The following is a 20,003-nucleotide window of genomic DNA, read 5'->3' on the forward strand; positions in this document are numbered from 1 at the left end:
GGTACTCAGTTTGCGGTGGAATATCTGGAAAAAGCATTGGGTACATATTTGTAACCCTGGGCTAATGAGTCCCAGTCGGCCGAGGTTGAGCCGAACACCACACAGGCAGCAGACCATCAGCTCGTTTCTTGTGGATGCAAAGATGTCAGTGGAATCAGGCCTCATCTGTTCATGTAACCTGGCAGCTAATTTCCCCCTTAATTAGTTACAACACCCTTAACTCAAAACAAAGGATTTTGTTATTTTCTTAAACAAAATGGTGCCAGAATCCTAGAATGTATCTTCTAAGTGTGTCATCAAGCATATGTATATATGTTGAAAACAAGCTCAAAGGTCAAAATGCTCAGAGATTTTCTAGTGGAAATTGTCTGTTCTCCCTGATCTGAGGGTTTCTTGAGAGAAAGTGTGAGGACAGAAGGATATGGTCCATCTCCCCCAGGCCCTGTCCCTGTGTTATAATAATGAACAATTAGTTGGGATTTTGAAATTTTCAGAGTTTGGATGTGTAGAGTCTTAAGTGAAGGTCCTTACTAGGATTAGAGGAAAGGAAAAAAGACTCATAGAAGAATAAAATTTCAAAATATTACTGTTTGGAAGGGCTGTGGGTGTCTTTTAGTCTTAGCAATTCCAGTAGAATTCTAGTTCTGAGAAATGATATTTGATAATATGATTCCAAGATCAAATAAGTTTCAGAAACATGGAACTCTATTTCTATTCCTGTAGGTTCATAGTGCATCCTAACATATATAGTCCCTGAGGAGCCTTAAAACGAAAAAAATTAATTTTGTTTTAATGCAGAATTTCCCACTTTTATTTGATTACTCAATATCTCAACATCTCTTGCCTCTTTTTTTTTTTTTTTTAACATTTACAGAAACGAAAGCCTTACTGTTACACAGCTAATTAGTGGCAAACGCCCATGACACCATTCTCAGACTCCAGATCATTACATAACTTGCTAAGGTTTGTGACTTACTCCCTCCATGACTCACAGCTGAGGACTCGTGGACTTATGAGCAGGCCATGCGTCTTTGTTCTGCTCTCTCTGCGGTTATGGTTTGCCAAGTCATTCTTCTGTATCTAATGATATTCAGTGATTCCCCAGACTGAGCAGGCCTAGACGTTGTTGTGTTCATTGAAAGGTTGAAGGTTCATTGAACCGTTGAAGGTTGCAGTGTTTGAGTGAAGGCCAACCCAACACAAGTCAGTGAAGAGGGGGCATGTACCTTCAGAAAAGCTCTGTGTATTTCTCTTTTTTTTTTAATCCCTTCACTTCCTCAGTGCCTTTTAATAAATATTCTGCTCTGGAAGCTTTTATTCATACTAAAGTGTGAATGATTGCTAAGTACAATCAGAGCGTTACCTATTCCACAGGGATTTACATTTTAACCTGAACCCTGCACTAAAGAAATCAAACTCTGAGAGTGCATTTGAGACAAATGAGTGGATGGGGAAGAATTTATAGGAGGGTACATGGAATCTGAAAATGACATCCGATAGATAAACATTTACTCTGTTTGAATAAGGATAGCCTGGGCTCCAAAAATACACATTTCTAGTCCTACCCAATGTAATACACATGCCTTGACATTTTGTTTTAAGATTTCTGATAAAGCACCTCTTTTCACAAGGATAGGTCGGGCAGTCTTAGTGAGTCCTCAGGGAGCAGTGCAACTAATTCTTCACACTGAGCCCTTCCTACTCAAGGAGATGGGAGAGTGTGCTCAGCATGGCTCATACACACGCACTCATTCCTTCGTAGTGAGTGAGTCCTCGTGTACCAGGCCTGGGGTGGGGACTCAGCGGCGCAGAGAGGCCTAAGCCATGGCTCTTGCCTTCAAGCTTTACTTTCAAGAGGAAACATTAATGTGTTCATGTAAACAGGTAATGATCACTGGATAATTTATGTAGTAGAGAGATACACCAACAGGTGGGGGAGGGAATCTTCATGTCACCTTGTTTGAGCTCCTTCGATAAAGTCAATTCTCTCTGGTAGCCCTTCTACAGAACCAATGCTGTGCTATTCTTCAGGTCCTTAGTCTGGGTCAAAATCCTGGGTGGTGCTTAAAACAGACCAGTTGCCTGCCTGGTGTGGTGTGCGAAGTGAAAAAGCACCCCACCCATCATACATGACACAGCTTTTTAGGTGATATGTACATTTAGTTGGTGTGAAGTCTTGTTATTGGAGAGAGGTAACACACTAACTTAGAGACAACTGTGGATTTGAAAGATAGTAAGACTTATTTAGCCAGCCAGCAACTTCTGAGTAACATGCAATAGGAAAGAAAGGCCTTCCTTCCTTCCCACCTTCCTTCCCATCTTCCTTCCCTCCTTCCTTCCCTCCCTCCCTCCTTCCCTCCTTCTCTCCTTCCTTCCCTCCTTCCCTCCTTCCCTCCTTCCCTCCTTCCTTCCTTCCTTCCTTCCTTCCTTCCTTCCTTCCTTCCTTCCTTCCTTCCTTCCTTCCTTCCTTTCTTCCTTCTTTCCTTCCTTCCTTTCAGCAAAACAATAGCATTTACAAGGTCATTAGGCCATGACGGCTCAGTTATCTTGTTTTAAGCGAATTTGTGCAGTTAAGGTACCAACATATTAGATTAGTCAAGTACATCATGGAGAAGTGACACAGGATGTACCACCCACATTTCTCAGTTACGAAAACTTCTGGATGAGGGATGTAGGTGGTGTCCGTGCCCCAGAAGTTGTGCAGCGTATGGATAGGACTCCATCTAGTGTCTGGGTTTACTCTGTGTCCCACTCTCCATACCTCTGCCACCTGGTGAACTCCTAGAGCATAAGGTTACACAATAGAATCCCAGAGCTGGAAATGACATGGACTCCCTCTGAGAAGCAGTAGTGAAACAGTTCAATGCTCAGCTTTTGAAGCCAACGTGTTTGATTTTGAACCACGGCTCTGTCCTTCACTAGCTGTGTGACCTCTGAAATGGGGAAAATAACTCCCAACACATAGTGAAATCATGCAGGTAAATCCCTTAGCACCCAGCTTGATAGAAATGTACAAATAAACATAAATTATTATTGTAACCTATTTCCCATCTCTCCATTTAAAAAATATAGCTTGTGACTCAGCAACGTGAAATGAATTGTCCAAAGTCCTGAAGTCTGTGGCTAGTCAGTCACAGAATTAATTTAGTGCTGATCTTACCCAAGCCCAGGGATTTGCTCAATAGAATTTCATATTGTAAGCCACCTTTAAAAATCCATACAGGAAGGCTTCACTTGGGGTCCTGGTCTTTCTCCTCCTACCACGCTTCACTTGTACACTATGACATACTTTTTGTGTACATTTCAATAGTTTTGGCATGGGGCTTTGAACTCAGCCTTAATATTTGGTTTTTCAAAGTCTTGTCCATAGAGTTAAACCCATGGATTGTGTCATTACTCAGCTCAGACCCTCTGGAATCCCTTCTGCTGTTTATGTCTGTAAGCCTCCCTCTTCTGTGTTTGGCTTTCTTCCAACAATCATCACTTGTGACTCTCTACTGGAGCCCCACATGTGCAGACAGTTGGCACTGCCCAGGATGTACGCTCCCTGACCCTTCCATTCCCCCTGAACCTTTGGCCAGTGAATGCATGTGCAGTAATAAGACAACCCAGCCCCCATGCCTCTCGTTGGGACAAACTCTGAAGTGCAGTTTATGTTTCAGCACTTGCCTTAAGGGACCAAGCTGAAGCCTGGTTTTGCCTGAAATCCAACCTTTGCTTGGCTGCTTCCTCTTCCCTGTCTAGCTTCCTCACTTGAGAGTGAATCCTGTCACAGGGTCTACGTCTGGGACCCCAGGCCTGAAACCCCCAGCCATGCTTTTGCTGACCTGTCAATAAAGAAGAGTCCTATTCAAGAACAAGCTATCTTCTGTTTTACATACACATTTTCTCATTTTAGTAACTGTTCAGAGAGTGGAATGACACTGTTTCAATGAGATCACATAGGCACATCTCTTTGTATGCTGTAGGAGTTTTAGAAGTGCGAGTTGTTTCCCAAAGTGGATTCCCTTTGCTGTAATTTTGAGTTAGGGAAGAGAAATCTGACATGAGAAGAACATATCACAGTTTTCCTTTAACCAGCTTTCAACTACATGAGAAATTTCTATTTACATTTCTAAACCTTTAGTTCCTTTGATTGTATTGGACCAGGGAGTAGCAGTCTCAGAGGGAGGGACACAGATCTGGGATGTTAGTGCGCAGAAGAGTAGATATAGAGTATAGAGTGTGCCATATGAAAGTCATAAGTTATACTTTTTTCATTATATTTAATATGCCTTTATCCTTTCATTTATGATAGGTTTTGCTATATGGAAGTATATAACAGTTATACTTCATTATAATTGTCAATTGTTTCTCTTATCTATCTCCGCTCATGTTTAGGAGACAGGAAAATTTAGCCGTTAATTTGAAAACAACAAATGGAGAAGGAAAATAAGTTTACTACAAATAAGAATGTTCTTCTGTTACATGTATTGACCCAAAATTGTCTCCAGTTATTCTTCCTGGTGTCCTCACTTAGTGATTGCAATAGCGAACACTTTTCTATCCAAAAGTACAAAAGAAATTTAAAAGTGCCTTTTTTTCCATAGATCCTGTGTGGTTTCTGCAGCGCCACATTTTCTGTCACTGCATCTGTAATGGTTTCATGGGGCCTGAGATTGTCTCCCAAGGGGTAGGCTGGAGGTTCTCCACCTACAGGCCTTTCTGGTCAGCATCTGTCCTCTATTCCCACTGCCCACCATGTTTTCTGGAATAATAATGCATTCCTTGGTAGCCCTTGCAGGGGTAGATGCTGAAACCCCAAACCAGCTTCTTCTGTGAGATGTTGATTCTATAACTTGCAACCAGTGACAGAGCTCAAGGGAGGGCCTTCCAGCCCCAGCCCACTGCCCTGCTATTCCCTGGCCATAGCCAAGCGCTCCAGACTGCAGAGATTCTGACAAGTGAATATTGGGGTAACCACTTCTTTCCCCATATGGGCCACTTCATAATTTACCTCTGGTTTAGAATTGGTTGAGAGACATTTGCAGACCACAACAAAGTAGGGGAATCGTGACAAGATGCCATTGTCCTGGAGGCCCTGGGCACAACCCCAGGGAATGTCTGCCCATGTGGACTTGGGCTGACGGCCCTGGACTGCGAGTGACACTTAGCACATGAGAGACTCTCAGGCCAGTGCAACAGGGTTTTCTTTGATTCTTTCCCAGTGTTTATCCAATTGTAAACTGTACTCTTACTTGAACAATTGTTATACTTGTTCTCAGTAAGCCAGAATGAAAAGTTCCTGCGTAATCCATTTGGTATCAATAAAAATTTTTTAAAAAATAAAATAAAGAAAAATCACTGTTGAAATGTATAATTGTTATTTTGGCAAAAATAGGGGGAATAAAATGATTCTATTTCTGACCACCCCAGTTCATCTTTTCTCTCATTTTGAGTTTATAATTCTGGCTTTAAATCCCAGATGAGTGTTCCCGGCCAAAACGTATAGTCTCTATTTGTGCCTAATAGCTCACAATAGTTTTTTCAGTATAAAGGAGAATTCCCTTGTCCATCCAAAGGATTATAAGACCTCAGTGTATATCTTGCTGGGGAGCTCAAGATCCTTAAAAGCCAGTTTGGGTTTGCTGTGACTTATCTGAGGTTTTTCCACTACATCCAACTCCACCCTTATTTTGTCCATTTTCTCAGAAGTGAGCATTTCGGAGCGTCACATGCCATGAACACTACTTGGATGGGCTTGATTTGCAGCCCTTGGGCATCGTGAAATCTTCAAAGAAGACTGTTTTTGAACTGCACGAGTCATTTTTATTGAATTAGGTTCTGATTTCTTGATGAAGAATCTCATCTGTGTTGTATTTGCCATGAGCAATGCAACTGATACCATTTGGACACATCCACAGACTATAGGCTGTGTGATATTGGCTTTTAGGTAAGTCAGGGCTGAAATACCACATTTCCCTCCTGAGGCATACCTGTTTCTAAGCTGTTGACACAGAACTCCATTAATCAGTCAGAGAGGCAGTGGCCAGGGGACTGCAATCCCTTGTAGACCATTGTGGGCATCCTGAAGCCATAAACCAAAATGCAGCCATTTCATCCTTGTTTGTAATTTTTCAACTGACTTTACACAAATTCATAACATGCTTCATGTAGTGGTCCAAAGCCACATAACACATGCCTCGGCTAGTCTCCGTTTTCAGCCCAATGGCATCAGAATGCTGCTTGAAAGAAGAGTCAACAGAAGAAATTTCTGCTCCTACATGTAGGTCTAGATTTGGGCCCTTCTGCTGCATGGTGGGTGGGTGGGGTGGGGAGGGGAGGTTTAGAGGATTAGAGACCTGCCTTATTCTGGCTCCATCTCCTTCTCTGTAGGTTTATTTTTTTATGGATCTTGAGAAGAAAGCCAGCTGTCCATAAGCCTTACCTCTTGCCCAGCAATACCACTTTCTCTTCAACAGCACAGGCCACTCTCTCTCTGCTTAGTGAAGTGGTGAGGGAGGCAGAGAGTAAGGCTGGAAGGGAGCCTTTGGAGACAGGAAGTCTGATACCTAGTTGGAGTCTCCCTGTGATTTCCAAGTTTCCCTTGAGTAAAATGAGGGTGCTGGACACCTTCATGCAGGAGGCAGGGTGGACAGTGGAGAAAGAGACCCACTTGGGCTCATACTCCCACCATTTATTTGTAGCTCTAAGACCTTGCTCCAATTTCCTAGCCTCTCTAAAGTGAGGCAAATAATACTTACCTTGTAAAAATATTAGGATTCATGGTAGTATATAGAGAGCATCAAATTTTTCATAGCAGTGGCTTGTTATTACCTACCTATTGGGTTTGTCTTAGAACTGTGTGCATCCCAACTGGCATCATATACTCATTCCTCTCAGTGCCCGTCACTTGGATAACTGATGTTTCTCCTGCATCAATAGCTCCTGTCATCGAGAGAGAGAGAAGTGCATGCAAAAATGAATCTAAATGCAATTCTTTTGCCTCTCTATTATTTGGAGTTTGGTTCAGCCAATTTTTTCTTGAGCTTGAGTTATGTTTATGAAGTATTTTGTGCCAGGCAATGTGCCATGTACTAGGAGTACAAGGATGACTGACTGGATGCTCTGTCTGCCAAGCGCCATTAATTTTGATGGGAGGGGAGACAGAGACAGAACATTTCAATGCAATTTGATCAGGGCTATGCACAGGGTGTGACAGACACTATTAGTTGCTGCCCCAGTAACTATTCCCTCTTTGTAGTTGACAGAATCCTGATTTCGCTCAGGCTGGCAGGGTGTCTAGCTAAATTCTCACCTCCCTAGGCTCTCTTCATGCCAGATATAGCTGTGTGACAGGTTTGATGAGTGGGACACACACAGAGATCTGATAGGGTTCCCAATGGAGCTGCTATCCTGATAAACAGGAATGTCACAAAGGACAATGCCCTCCTCCCCTTTCTTACATTGAACGTGCTTATAATGCCCAAAGGTGCACCAGCCATTTTAAAAAACAAAATTGTATCTATTTAAGGTGTACAACATGATATTTTGATATATATAGTGAAGTGATTACTGTGGTCAAGATAATTAATATGTCCAGCTCCCCACATAGTTACCATAATTTTTTTTTGTGGTCAGAGCACTTGAAATCTCTCTTAGCAAATTTCCAGTCTACAATACAGTATTATTAACTATAGTCCCCATACTGAATATTAAATCTCTAGACTTTTCATCCTATGTAACTGCCACTTTGTACCCTTTGACCAGTATCTCCTCATTTCCACCCCTTCCCAGTCTCTGGTAACCACTGTCCAATTCTACTTCTACTGTGTTTCCCTGAAAATAAGACCTAGCCAGACAATCAGCAATAATGTGTCTTTTGGAGCAAAAATTTATATAAGTCTTATTTTACCATAAGACCCATTTTAATATAATATGAAATGTAATGTAATTAATATAATATATAATACTGGGTCTTATGTTAATTTTTGCTCCAAAAGACGCATTAGAGCTGATTGTCTGGCTAGGTCTTATTTTCGGGGAAATATGGTATGTAGAGTCCACACATAAGTGAAATCATGCAATATTTTTCTGCTCTTCATTCATTCACTGATCTGCTGATGTGACCATGAAAGAGACAAGCAGGAGGGGAAAAGTAGGACAATTTTAGAGATGCTAGCCCTGATGTCATTGAGCTCTTGAATATATGCCAGCTGCCATCTAGATCCAAAATCTTGTTATGTGAGAAAAATAACATCTGTATTTGTTTTAAGCTGCTATAAGGCAAGTTTTCTGCTACTTGCAACCAAAGACATTCCTAAACAAGGCAGCTCCTATGGGTGTGAAGAAAAGATATAATATTTCTTGAGAATATTAGGTTGCTGAGAAGAAGTACGTGGCTTCAGGCAGAAAATCTGCCCTCTGTTGCATGGGAAGAATGCTTGACAACACGCCTCTTAATTGTCAGTGAAGACATACTCATCTATCACCTATACTTTAGAACACCACTCAGGTTGCAACTAAGAGGGACAAAAAACTTGTACCTGCCTCCTAGGACATTCCAGTCCTATTTGAGACATGTTCTCCTAGAGTCTCGCATGAACTAAAGACAGTCTGCAAGCTAGGGCCAAAGAAGTTACGATGTCACCTGAATGACCCCGTGTGTTGAGGGATCTAGGTTGGGAACTCATGGTTTTCCTCTACCTTAGATCACACCTGAACCATGCATTCAGCATTGTGCCCCTGTACCCAACATTTCAGATTGAACCCTTGCCATGTTTTCCAGAAGCAAGGCCTTAGAAACCCTGACTATGGCCAGATTCACAGAGATACAGCTGCCAAGAATAACAGACTGGTAGACACTCCTTCTGCTGCCATTACAACTCCCAAAGAGATACCGGCTTTTCCCAGTAATTCACTTTTCTTTCTCTGTCTTGCCCTTTTCTTTCTCAGGCACACATTGAGAGTCTTACAGATAGATGGCTTTGGGGAAGAATAACTGCTTGTTCTCAAACAAGCTATTGGGAGGCGCATTCCTGTACCCTCCCTTCCTCTCTAAGAGTTCTTGGCCTTCCTTGGCCCTTTCTCCAGGAGATCATGACGCAGCTGCCTCACTCTGCAAGTCCCCAGACCTTTCAGCAGCCCTGCTGGCAGCTTTGGCTACCTGTGTTTACATTTTTCTTCTAGGTAATTTGGCAAGTCAGAGCCTTTGCCTCTCTTTTCTGAAGCCTGGATTTGAATTTCTGGGCTGAAGGGAGCATTCAGCATTGTTGCTTCTGAACTCACAGACCTCAGGGAATGCTTTAACCCTTTTCTCTAAAGCCTACCTGTAACCTCCAAGGTGTGGCTCAGGGTGCAAAACAAACCAGTGGCATGAGCAGGTTTGAACTGGAGCCCCATTCATGGAGAGGCGCGGCAGGATACAGTGGGCAGCCAGAGGGCTTTAATTGGCATCGAGGGCTGGAAGAGAAGCCCTGGGGGACCCATGGAAATGCCGCATCTATGATCCAAAATAAGGACAAGCACAGTCTGAGTTCCCCGGTTTCGTTTTGATGGATTGGAGGCAGGTGAGGAGACCAGAGACTTTAAAGTAATCGCTTAGGTAAAGCCAATCTAGATGTTGTTAAGAATGAAAATAACTATTGCGACAAAAGATAAGTGACATCTGACATTCATAAGAGACCAAGCATGTGTTAAAACGTGGTCTTGTCTTTGGGTTTTCATTTCCACTGAAATAAGTAGAAACTTCCCGAGTAAGACTTATTTCTGCTTCTGTCCCAAATTCACTTTATGTACCCTTCTGCGTTTTATTTCTTCACTGGTAACTTGGGGGAAAATATATAAGTTCTCCTTAGGATTATTTTGAAGCTCGTGATGTCTTTGAAAGAACTTTATAGTCTCATGAGTTAATTTTTCCCTCCCTCCTTCTTTCCCTCCCTTTTTTTTCCTTCTTCCCTTCCTTTCTTCACTAGAATCTCTATCCAGGAACCAAATAAGAAGAGTCTGTTATAAAACAAGAGACAGAAAGGCAAAGCCCAAAGAGACATAAGTCAATATCTCTTTCCAAGAATGACTAGCTATCAGGGCAGCGAGGAGGCAGAGCTGCTTCAAACTGTCAGCCTGTGATGCATTTTTGGTGACTTTCGCCTTTTTAGAGTTTCAGGGAACCAACTCTCTGCTTTCAGAATCTACAGGACAGACACACTGTGTGTATTTCCCTCTTCTCTCTCTTTCCTTTGGAATAGAGACTAGAATCCAGAGGCAAGAACTGAGACAACTGGACATCACAGAATGGGCAGCTGTCTCCTCTTGAAAAACTGAGGCTGCATAGAATTAGAATGTGATTTTAGGCTTTCAGAGATACGGGCACATGGCTCTAATGTTTATGAATACGCACTTCCAGATCCACTGGGACTGCAATCCATGCCCTTTGAAGCCTGGTATCGCCAAGAGGGGACTAGAGGTAGCCAGTGAAATGTGAGAAGGAGTGACGTGTATCACATTTAGCCCCAATGATGGATGTGAGACTCTCCTGCTCTCTGTCCCCCTGCTATGCTGCCAGGGGGACCACATGTTTTATATCATGCACTTGGAGGGAGGACAGAGACTTTGTGAAGCTGGATTGAAGAGTCACCCCATGAGGGACAGTTGCCCTGGAGAGCATCCTGGACTGCAGAGGATTTTTGTGTAAGAGAGAAGTCAACCTTTGTGGTATTGGATGGGGCAGCGTAGCATCTTCACAGCCTACAATGAACAGGGTGTATGGAAAGCAGACTTAAGCTCTTCTTTTGGTGGCTTTCCTTACACTCGGTCCACTTCTAAGCAGCCAAACCACTGCAGAGTGTCCCACCTCTCTTTTTTTTTTTCTCTTTCCCTAGCCCAGAATAGCAGCTGTGTGGAGGGTTGCAGCTGTTGGGATTGAAGAGGGGAAAGGGCTGTTCCTCTTCCCTTCAGAATTAGTCTTGTCACATAAGTGGTTTACACACCGGTGGTCTCCACAGATGCCAGGCATGTGTTCTCAGGTGCTTCCCCTATTCCACATACAGCCCCATCCCAGCAGCATAGATGGAGCCACGGACCCCCCACAGAGCCAGGAGGCATTGTAACACTTCAGGAGGCCTAGGTTCCTCTTTGGAAACTAGCAGACCTGATGTGTGCCACCCACACACCCAGATGTTGCAGAACTGATGTAGCCACAAGCAGAGAGAATCTGCAGAGCTATTTCCTGGCAAGAGATGATGAATGTGGTTTGGTCTTTTTTCTTTCTCCCAGAGTATGAAAATAGTGTATCTCAAATGACTTAGAAAGGGATAGTGTGCCTGAAAGGTAGTTTGTTATTCCTGTGGGTTTGCTTTCCATGTCTTCATTCTGCTGAAGTATATTCTATCCCTGAGGTATTTAGAATTTGCATCATCGTCTCGATGGATGTCATTTTGGCTTATTTAGTTGGGTGTAGTCAGAGTTTAATGTAATTTTTCATAACATTTATTTAAAAATCAATAGCCATATTAAAAACTGTAAAATGTAAAAATTAAAATTTATAAACTAATTAAAAGATGCTAGCATTAAAAAATATGGTCAAATCTAAAAATGGAGTTTTTAAGATATGTTACCAAAACATACCTTCCCAGTAAAGTTCTAGCCCTTTATTACTTTCTTTTTTTTTGCCTTTAACTGTACAACAGGGCTATTGATTAGAAGAAATATTGAGTATGCCAACAAATCTAAGCCATTGGCTGTTAAGAAGTATTGATGCTCATTAAATTAGCTAAAAATATAGACAGAACTTACTGACATAATCTTCAATTTTGTACTCATATTAACCCAAGAGATGGGAATTTTTTTATCAGATCTGTTCTATTTGAACTTATTCCATTTAATAAAATTTAAAGGCTTTTGTTCCCTTCCACTAACTGAAATTCAATTTCTTTATTTCTGGTACAAATTGTAGCTCCACATTTCTGAACCGATGAAACAAAGGTCTAACTGGAAATCAAAGGACAGTGATGGTTCTGAACTTGAGTATAATTAATTATATTTTCTATTATGTGTGATAACCCAATATCAATTGTGGTCATGAGCATAACCACTGTGGTAGGCTTTGGATGAATCCTCACTTATGTTTAATTGGGAGACATAAACGCACATCTCTGTGTTCCATTTCTCATTTACTTAAATTTCATCTTTGGAAATTCAATTCTGACTCTTGAGGGTAAATTTCAGATGAAAATCATAATATAGATATTAAGTTAAAACGCAAATTTGGGCCAAATTCTCCCCTTAGCTGTGCTCAAACGGCCTTCATGGCTTTGATAGGAAACCATGGCAGTACGTGTGTGGACAAGATTTGTCCTGTGGTGGCTGGATCTGAGTGGTAGTTATATAGAGAACCGGCAATTACTTAGGCCATTAATGAATTCTCAAATTATACACTGTGGGTACATTTTTGCCTGGGGCTGTCAGCTGATACTAAGAAAGCCCAAAGGGACTCTGAAATCTTGAAGCACTCAGTGCCTTAGATTGGATGAGAGTCAAGGTGCATTAATAAGGGTATGTCTCAACCTCTGTCTATCACAGAGAGTTTGCCAAGATTAGTACTTGTCTAAAGTCTCTAAAGGAAGAAGTGTCTAGCTTGACTCAACTGGGAGAATTGGTCTTGAAACTGTGACCTTTGGAAGCAGCTGGAGACTGGAGGAAGAGAGGAAAATTAGAAGTTCCTCATAAATGCAGCCATTCCTATCCCCGCTCTTAGATCCCCTAGCAAAGGTGGCTAACCATAACATTTCTTCTTCCATGGTTTATTTTTAAGTGTCACAGACTGAAATACTTATTGAAAAGCTTATTAGCAATAAGCTGCCAATGGGCCTTTGAATGTTTAAATAACAGTCTTAAGGAAAATTCTTAATTAAGATCAGTCCATACTAAAATTATTCATAGATTCCAAAAGACTCCATTGACTTATTCCATTGGGCATTACTGCTGAATTGGTATAACATTATGTGCAAACTCCCTTCTTTATTACATCACTACAGTTTGGATATTTAGGGCTCTGCGCTCATTCAATAAATAATATTGTGGGCTTACCAAACGCAAATTTCGGTTCTGAATTTCTTTTTGTCGTACTTAAAGCTTAAAGTCTTCCTTTTCTTCTTTCCATCTCTTCTTCCCTCTCTTTGTTCCTACTACATTTATTTATTATAGCTGCTATGTTTCAGGTAGGGTACTGGTTTTACGGATATCAGTGTGCTTAGAATATATTTTTTGTGACCTAGAAGGAAGCAAAAGCAAGAGATAGTAATGAGGTGAGGCTGTAATACACATCGGGGTAGAATGCTATAAAAGCAAGAAAAATGAATGATCTAACGATGTTTAGGGAGATCAGGAAAGGATTCACAGAGAAGGGAATATTTGAAATGGGTTCACTGGCTAAGAGAGAATGGTGGGGAAAGAAATTCTAGGTAGGAGAAACAGCTTATGCTAAAGCACAATGATAGGAAACAGCATTATGCATCTTGAGTGTCAGTTAATTTAAAGTTACTGAAATGCAGGATGTCTGTGGAAAGGTAAGACTGAAAAAATAGGCAAGGGGCCTGGCCATGATAGTCTTTGTGGGCCATGGCCCAGGAGTTTGTGGTGTGCCCTAAGTGGACTTGAAATAGGCTGATGAGAAAAAAAAGGCTAACATTTTTATGTATGGAATGTCCACATTATGTCATTACAAATAGAAAATACTGTCTACTCTCAAATTTATGGATTTGTGAGTTACTATATTAATCTATGTATTGGTATCTAAAATTAATTCCCCACTTTGGCTCATCTATGTAATCAAGATTAACTTCATAATGTCACAAATCTGTCCTGATCTTCAAGTCATGTCAATGTCATAAAAGTACCAGTCCTTATTAGGGAACCTCGTCCACATACCTGGTATTTTAATTCCAAAGCATTTGAGTGTGATTCATTTTTTGGAGTTGTGCTTGACTTTCGTGTAATTGTTACAAACACACAGACACAGGGAATGTCCTTGAGATTTTTCCATTGTGTAACCCAGTGCTGAAAGCTTTAAAAATGAATGGACCTGGCATGTGATTTCTTTCACTTTCCTATGTCATCTCAGTGTTGCCAACAACCCTAAATTCCAAACAAACTAATTTTTGATAGTCAAAGAGCCAAAGGTTCTATGGTCTTAACTTTTCAAAGTCAGTTCAATTTGTCACATGTTATGATAATAAATACCTTTGGAAAAAAGCAAGCATAAAGTAATGACCACAATTCAGAATGCATTAACAAGCTGGAAACATTTTGGTCATTGTAGCTGGATGCTTTAAAAGCAAACTCAGTAATACATGCTCTCTTTTCTATAACTGTAACATTTATACAGCCTTTATAGATGAGTATGCTTATGCTGTATTTAAATTTAATATAAGCTATAGTAATGAGATATTTTGTTTGGGTATGCAACCCAATCTTAATCAAGATTGATTAACTATGTGACTAAGACTATAGTGGATATATATTTTTTCATTAAAAATGGGTAAGGCCAATAAGGTAGGTTGTGTCTTTAAAGTAAATAACTACTGATTGTCCTTGGAGTCTGAAGTCTCTGAGACATTGTATCAGGCATTGCTGAAGGGTAAATAAATTTTAAAAAAAGCAAAACTTGAAAAATGGTCATTATATTTAGTGAGTAGAGAGGGAACACTGGAGAGTAAAGTTGAGTATAGGCAGGAGCCGGATAATAATTCTGTAGGATGATGAGGAAAGAATTAACCTAAGTTCTTCTTATCTCTGTGTTTACTTCACTCTTATCCTGCTCATGTTAAACCTTGGTTTCTACTGGCCACAGCTAAAATGCAAAATGGTTAATTCTAAGCATTTGAAATTCTAAGGCCTTGGATTCTGGTTTACATAATAGGTTTGGAAACATACTTGGCTAGTCAGTTCACTGCCCCCCTCAGCCCTTTCCATACCTCACCATGGGTGAAGAAGATAAACACTCTAGGAGGAGGGGAGAACTTCTAAGGTAAGCTGATGTTTTCTCTCTTGGGGACACTTGCTGAGTCCTCAGAATTTTTCCTTTTGGGACATTGAACTGATTCAGGACAGACTCTTCCAGAGAGAAAGAGGAACCAGCAATGTGGTTTTTAGCAGTTGTAGGAGAGCCAAACGGGAACCTTTTTAGGGGCTTCTTCAAATGCAAGGCTAATCTACCCCGGGTGAATGTAATATTGGCTCAGTTCTAGAGATCTGTGGCAGCACTGGAGATAGGGGAGTCCAAAAGCTTCAAAAAGGCAAAATGAAATCTAAGAGAGACTGGGGAATGGGCCTGCCTTAAACACCCCATTAGTCTCTCAGTCAAGAATTTTGCTAGATTATTATGATGCCTGGAGTTGGAGGTTGCAGGGCTTGGCTGGAAACTAGTTATGACAGAACTGAAAATCCTGAAGTCTTTTAGGATCGAGGAGAAAGAGAACAATTCGGCTCTTAATAAAAAAGTTTGAAATGGCCATTCCCAAGGAAGAGGGCTGAAACAAATGTAGACTGAAACTTCCTCTGTGATCCAAGCTCTGACCCAGGTCAATTACTGACTGGACAGAATAATCAGGTTCTTACCTGAACTGCATAACAGAGGAAAGGGAGGATACTGTTAATGAAAGATAACATAACTCAGGTCCTCTTTATTTCTTTTATACTCAATATCTGACACATAATCAAATATTACCATACATGCAAAGAGACATGAAAATACCATTGGCAATCAAGAGGAAAAGAATAGAAAATAGTAGGAGACCAGTAGATGATCCCGATATCAAAGTTACCAACCAAAGTCTTTGAAATATATATGATTAAAAATTAGAGAAGAAGATGGAAAGAATAGATGAAAGTACAGAGAATTTATTTAGAGAATTCTAAAAAAAGGAACATAATGACAATCAGAACAGAAAAATACAGTATCTAAAATTAAGAACTCAATGAGTAGATTTAAGAGTAGATTGGAGAGAAAAGTATATAAAACAAATGAATTAAAAGACATGTCAATACAAATATACAAAATTAAGCATATAAAAATAATTTTAAAAGTGAGTGGCGATATGCTCCAAAGGTCTAACATACAAGGTTTGACAATTAAGTACACGAACTTATTGCAACGATGTTGCTAACCTTTTTTGATATCAGAGGGATTGTTCATTATGAATTTGTACCAACTGGACAAACAGTTAACCAAGTTTACTATTTGGAAGTACTGAAAAGGCTGCGTGAAAAAGTTAGACGACCTGAACTTTTCACCAACAATTTATGGCTCTTATATGATGACAGTACACCAGCTCACAGGGCACTATCTGTGAGGGAGGATTTAACTAGTAAACAAATAACTATATTGGAACACCCTCCCTACTCACCTGATCTGGCCACCAATGGCTTCTTTCTTTACCTGAAGATAAAGGAAATATTGAAAGGAAGACATTTTGATGATATTCAGGACATCAAGAGTAATAATACAGTGATAGCTCTGATGGCCATTCTAGAAAGAGTTCCAAAATTGTTTTGAAGGGTGGACTAGGTTCTGGCATCAGTGCATAGCTTCCCAACGGGAGTACTTTGAAGGTGACCATAGTGATATTCAGCAATGAGGTGTGTAGCACTTGTTCTAGGATGAGTTCATGAACTTAATTGTCAGACCTCATACATACAATTAGGAATCACAGAATTTAAACAAAGAGGGAGAAAGTAGGGGAAAACACTATTGAAATTTTTCAAAACAGATGAAAGATGTCAACTGAGAGATTCAAGAACTCTGGGTACCCCAAGCTGAAGATTACAAAAAGAAAAACTTATTTAAGTATATCATAAAATCTTCTGAAAACCAAATGCAAGAATAAAAAAACTAAAATCAGTGCCTGACAAAAAAGTCAGTCACTAAGACTGACATCTAACATCTCAACAGAGATAATGGAGGCCAGAAGACAGTGAAATGTCATCTTTAAAATATTGAAAGAAAATAACTTCCAACTTAAAATTTCCTACACAGAAATGGTCCTTCAAAAATGAAGATAAAATAGTTTTAGTCAAATAAAAAAATGAGGGACTTTTCGCCAGCAGGTCCACTTTGGTAAAATTAAAAGGACCTCCTTCAGGTAGAAAAATGATTCCATATGGAATATGGAAATATAAGAGGAAATTATGAACTCCAGAGGAGTAAATATGTGGGCAAATATGTATAAAACAATCATTATAATATATGTATCCATCAACTGAATTACAATGAAAATTTAACATGCTAAAAATTGTATTGATGCAGCTAATGCAGTGCTTAGAGAGAAATTTCAGCAATAGAGTTTTTGATATGTTTCTGTTATAATTCAGTTCAAAATGGTTCCTAATTTCTAGCTGAAGTCCACTGTGGTCAGAGAATATTCTCTATATATTGGAAAAGATTGAAACTCAGTTGTTTTAAACTTAACAACTCTAGAAGCTAGAGAACAAAAAACAAATCAAAACTAAGGAAAACACAAGGAAAGAAGTAACAAAAAGCAGAAATTTCAAAAATAAGGGAAATAAAAAAGAGAAAAATAAGAAAGTTAAGGGTTGGTACTTTGATAAAATTAATAAAATTGATAAACTCACAAGATTGATTTAAAAAAAGAAACCACAAATTTTCAGAAATGAAAATGTAGAGATTATCATACATCAAATGAGATGATATTATGAACACTTTCTCCAATGAATTTGATGTTTGGATGAGATGGATTTATAACTCAAAAACCTGACTTACTGAATTTGCCACAGGAATAAACTGAAAATGTAAACAATCAGATATGTATTTTTTAAAATGGCTTCTTAAAACATTCTTATAATCAAATTCTTAGGCCAAGATTGTTTCACTGGTGAATTCTTTTAAACATTTAAGAAAGATATAACAGCAATATTATACAAATTCTTCTGGAGAATAGAAGAGGAGGGAACACTTCCTAACTCTTTTTAAGAGGTACCATAACATAGATTATAAAACTGACAAAGACATAATAATAAAGGGAAGTTATAAACCAAGTTTTTCATTAATATTGATGCAAACTTCTTAAGAAAATATTAATAAAGTCAACACATCCATACATAAAAGGGATGCTATGTCACACCACCAAGAAGAGTTTATTTCAGATGTGGAAGGGTCTTTTAGCATTAGAAAATCACTCAATGTAATTCATCATATTAACAGACTACAGAAACAAGAATTTCCAAGAAGATTTAGCAATGCCACTGAATACAAGGTTAATATGTGTAATTTTATAAATATTTCTATATACCCGAAGCAAATGGGAAATGAAATTTAAAACATCATTTATAATAGCATTGGAAAATCATATACCTAGCAACTAATGTAATGAAACGTATGCAAACACTTCTACAGTCATACTATCAAACGTTATTGAGTGAAATTAAAGAGAGTCTAAAAGGAGAGAGAGTCCATGTTCATGGATAGAAGACTCAATATTGTTGATATATTAATTCTGCCCAAATGAGTCTACAGATTTAATGTAATCCTAATTAAAAACAGCGACATACTTTTTGTTAAATGAAAGTAGGAAATGAAAAGGGCCAAGGATTCTAAAGCCCTCTTAAAAAAGAACATAGCTGGAGGACTTACTTTACCAGATACCAAAATTTATTATGAAATTATAGTAATTAAGACAGTGTGGCTTTGGTAATAGGATAGACAAACTGGACTGACCATTGGGATGAAACAGAGAGTCCAGAATTAGAATCACGTATATAGTTACTTGATTTATGATAAAAAGCATGAAAAAAGTACAGCAAAGAAAGAATAGTCTTTTGAATAAATGATGCTGAGTCAATTGGATATCCTCATATTCTATAGCAAATAATCAAATTCAGATGGATTATATATCTAAATATAAAAGGCAAACACAGCTTTTAGAGGAAAAGTAAGGTGATCATCTTTAGTGGAGCAGGTAGAGACTTTTAAACAGCACAAAAAGAACTATTTATAAAACAAAAATAGCGATAATTCAGTTTGTATCAAAATTAAGAACCTTTGTAAGAACCTCAAAGTACTTGTATCCAGACAACAACAAAAAACTCTCCAGAAGTCAATAAGAAAAAGGCAGATAAACCAATAGAAAAATAAAGAAGACTTGAGTAGACCATTTACAATTGAAGATATTCAAACAGCCAATAAACTCTAAAAGTGTAACCCTCATCAGTTATCAGGGAAGTGCAAACTGGAAACCACCACATGACAATACTACACGTCTGCGACAATGGCTAGAACAGAGGGATGGAGAAGACAGTGCTAGTGAGGCTATGGAGCAGCAGAATTCGTACCTGTGAGACACTGATGGTAGGAGTCCAAATTTGTACAAGCACGTTGGAAACAGCTTGGCAATATGTATTAGGCCATATCCTATCTAGGTACATACCCAACAGAAATGTGTACAGAATTTTATCAAAAACCGTGTACCAGCTGATCACAGTAACGCTTCCTAATGGCAAACACCTGAAAACTCCTTGAGTGCCTGCCAAGAGTAGACTGGATGAATAAATTGTGGTATTATCACAAAACGGAATACTGTATAGCACCATACCACTGACAAGTCTTCTCAGAACTTTATCCAGAAATGTGTAGTTGCTTCCAGAGTGTGTCTAATACTATTGGAACATGTGTTTTAGAAAGAAACAGCAGACCCTGTCTGGGTAACTCCACGGAGGGCAGCAGGCATCTCTTTGTGGAGGGGTTTGCCTGTGAGAGGCAATGTTCCTGTCATTTGTCAGTCTGTCTTCATAATTCCCATGTGGTATCTGAGCAGAGTTTGGCCTTATGTCTGTCATCTGGGGACTTGAGTGGTGCATCCCTTTAGTGATCAAAAGTGATCAAAAGCCACTTTAATGGTGTTTAAAACCATTAAACACCATTAGCCAATGGTTTTATGCAATGGGATAGAATTAAAATATGTTCAGTTCTTGAAACACTTTTTTTGTGGGGGTGGGGGGACGGAGGGAGGTGG

At 39.4% G+C, this 20,003-nt stretch overlaps 1 long non-coding RNA gene across 7 annotated transcripts in view; it reads left to right on the forward strand.

Moving 5' to 3' along the window:
• LOC109460765 (uncharacterized) overlaps window positions 1-20,003 on the forward strand; it is a 317,813-nt gene that overhangs the window by 126,358 nt on the left and 171,452 nt on the right. The gene's annotated exons all lie outside the window — the stretch shown is intronic.

This window comes from Rhinolophus sinicus, linkage group LG01 (assembly GCF_036562045.2).
Source record: "Rhinolophus sinicus isolate RSC01 linkage group LG01, ASM3656204v1, whole genome shotgun sequence".
In the NCBI taxonomy this organism is placed as follows: domain Eukaryota; kingdom Metazoa; phylum Chordata; class Mammalia; order Chiroptera; family Rhinolophidae; genus Rhinolophus; species Rhinolophus sinicus.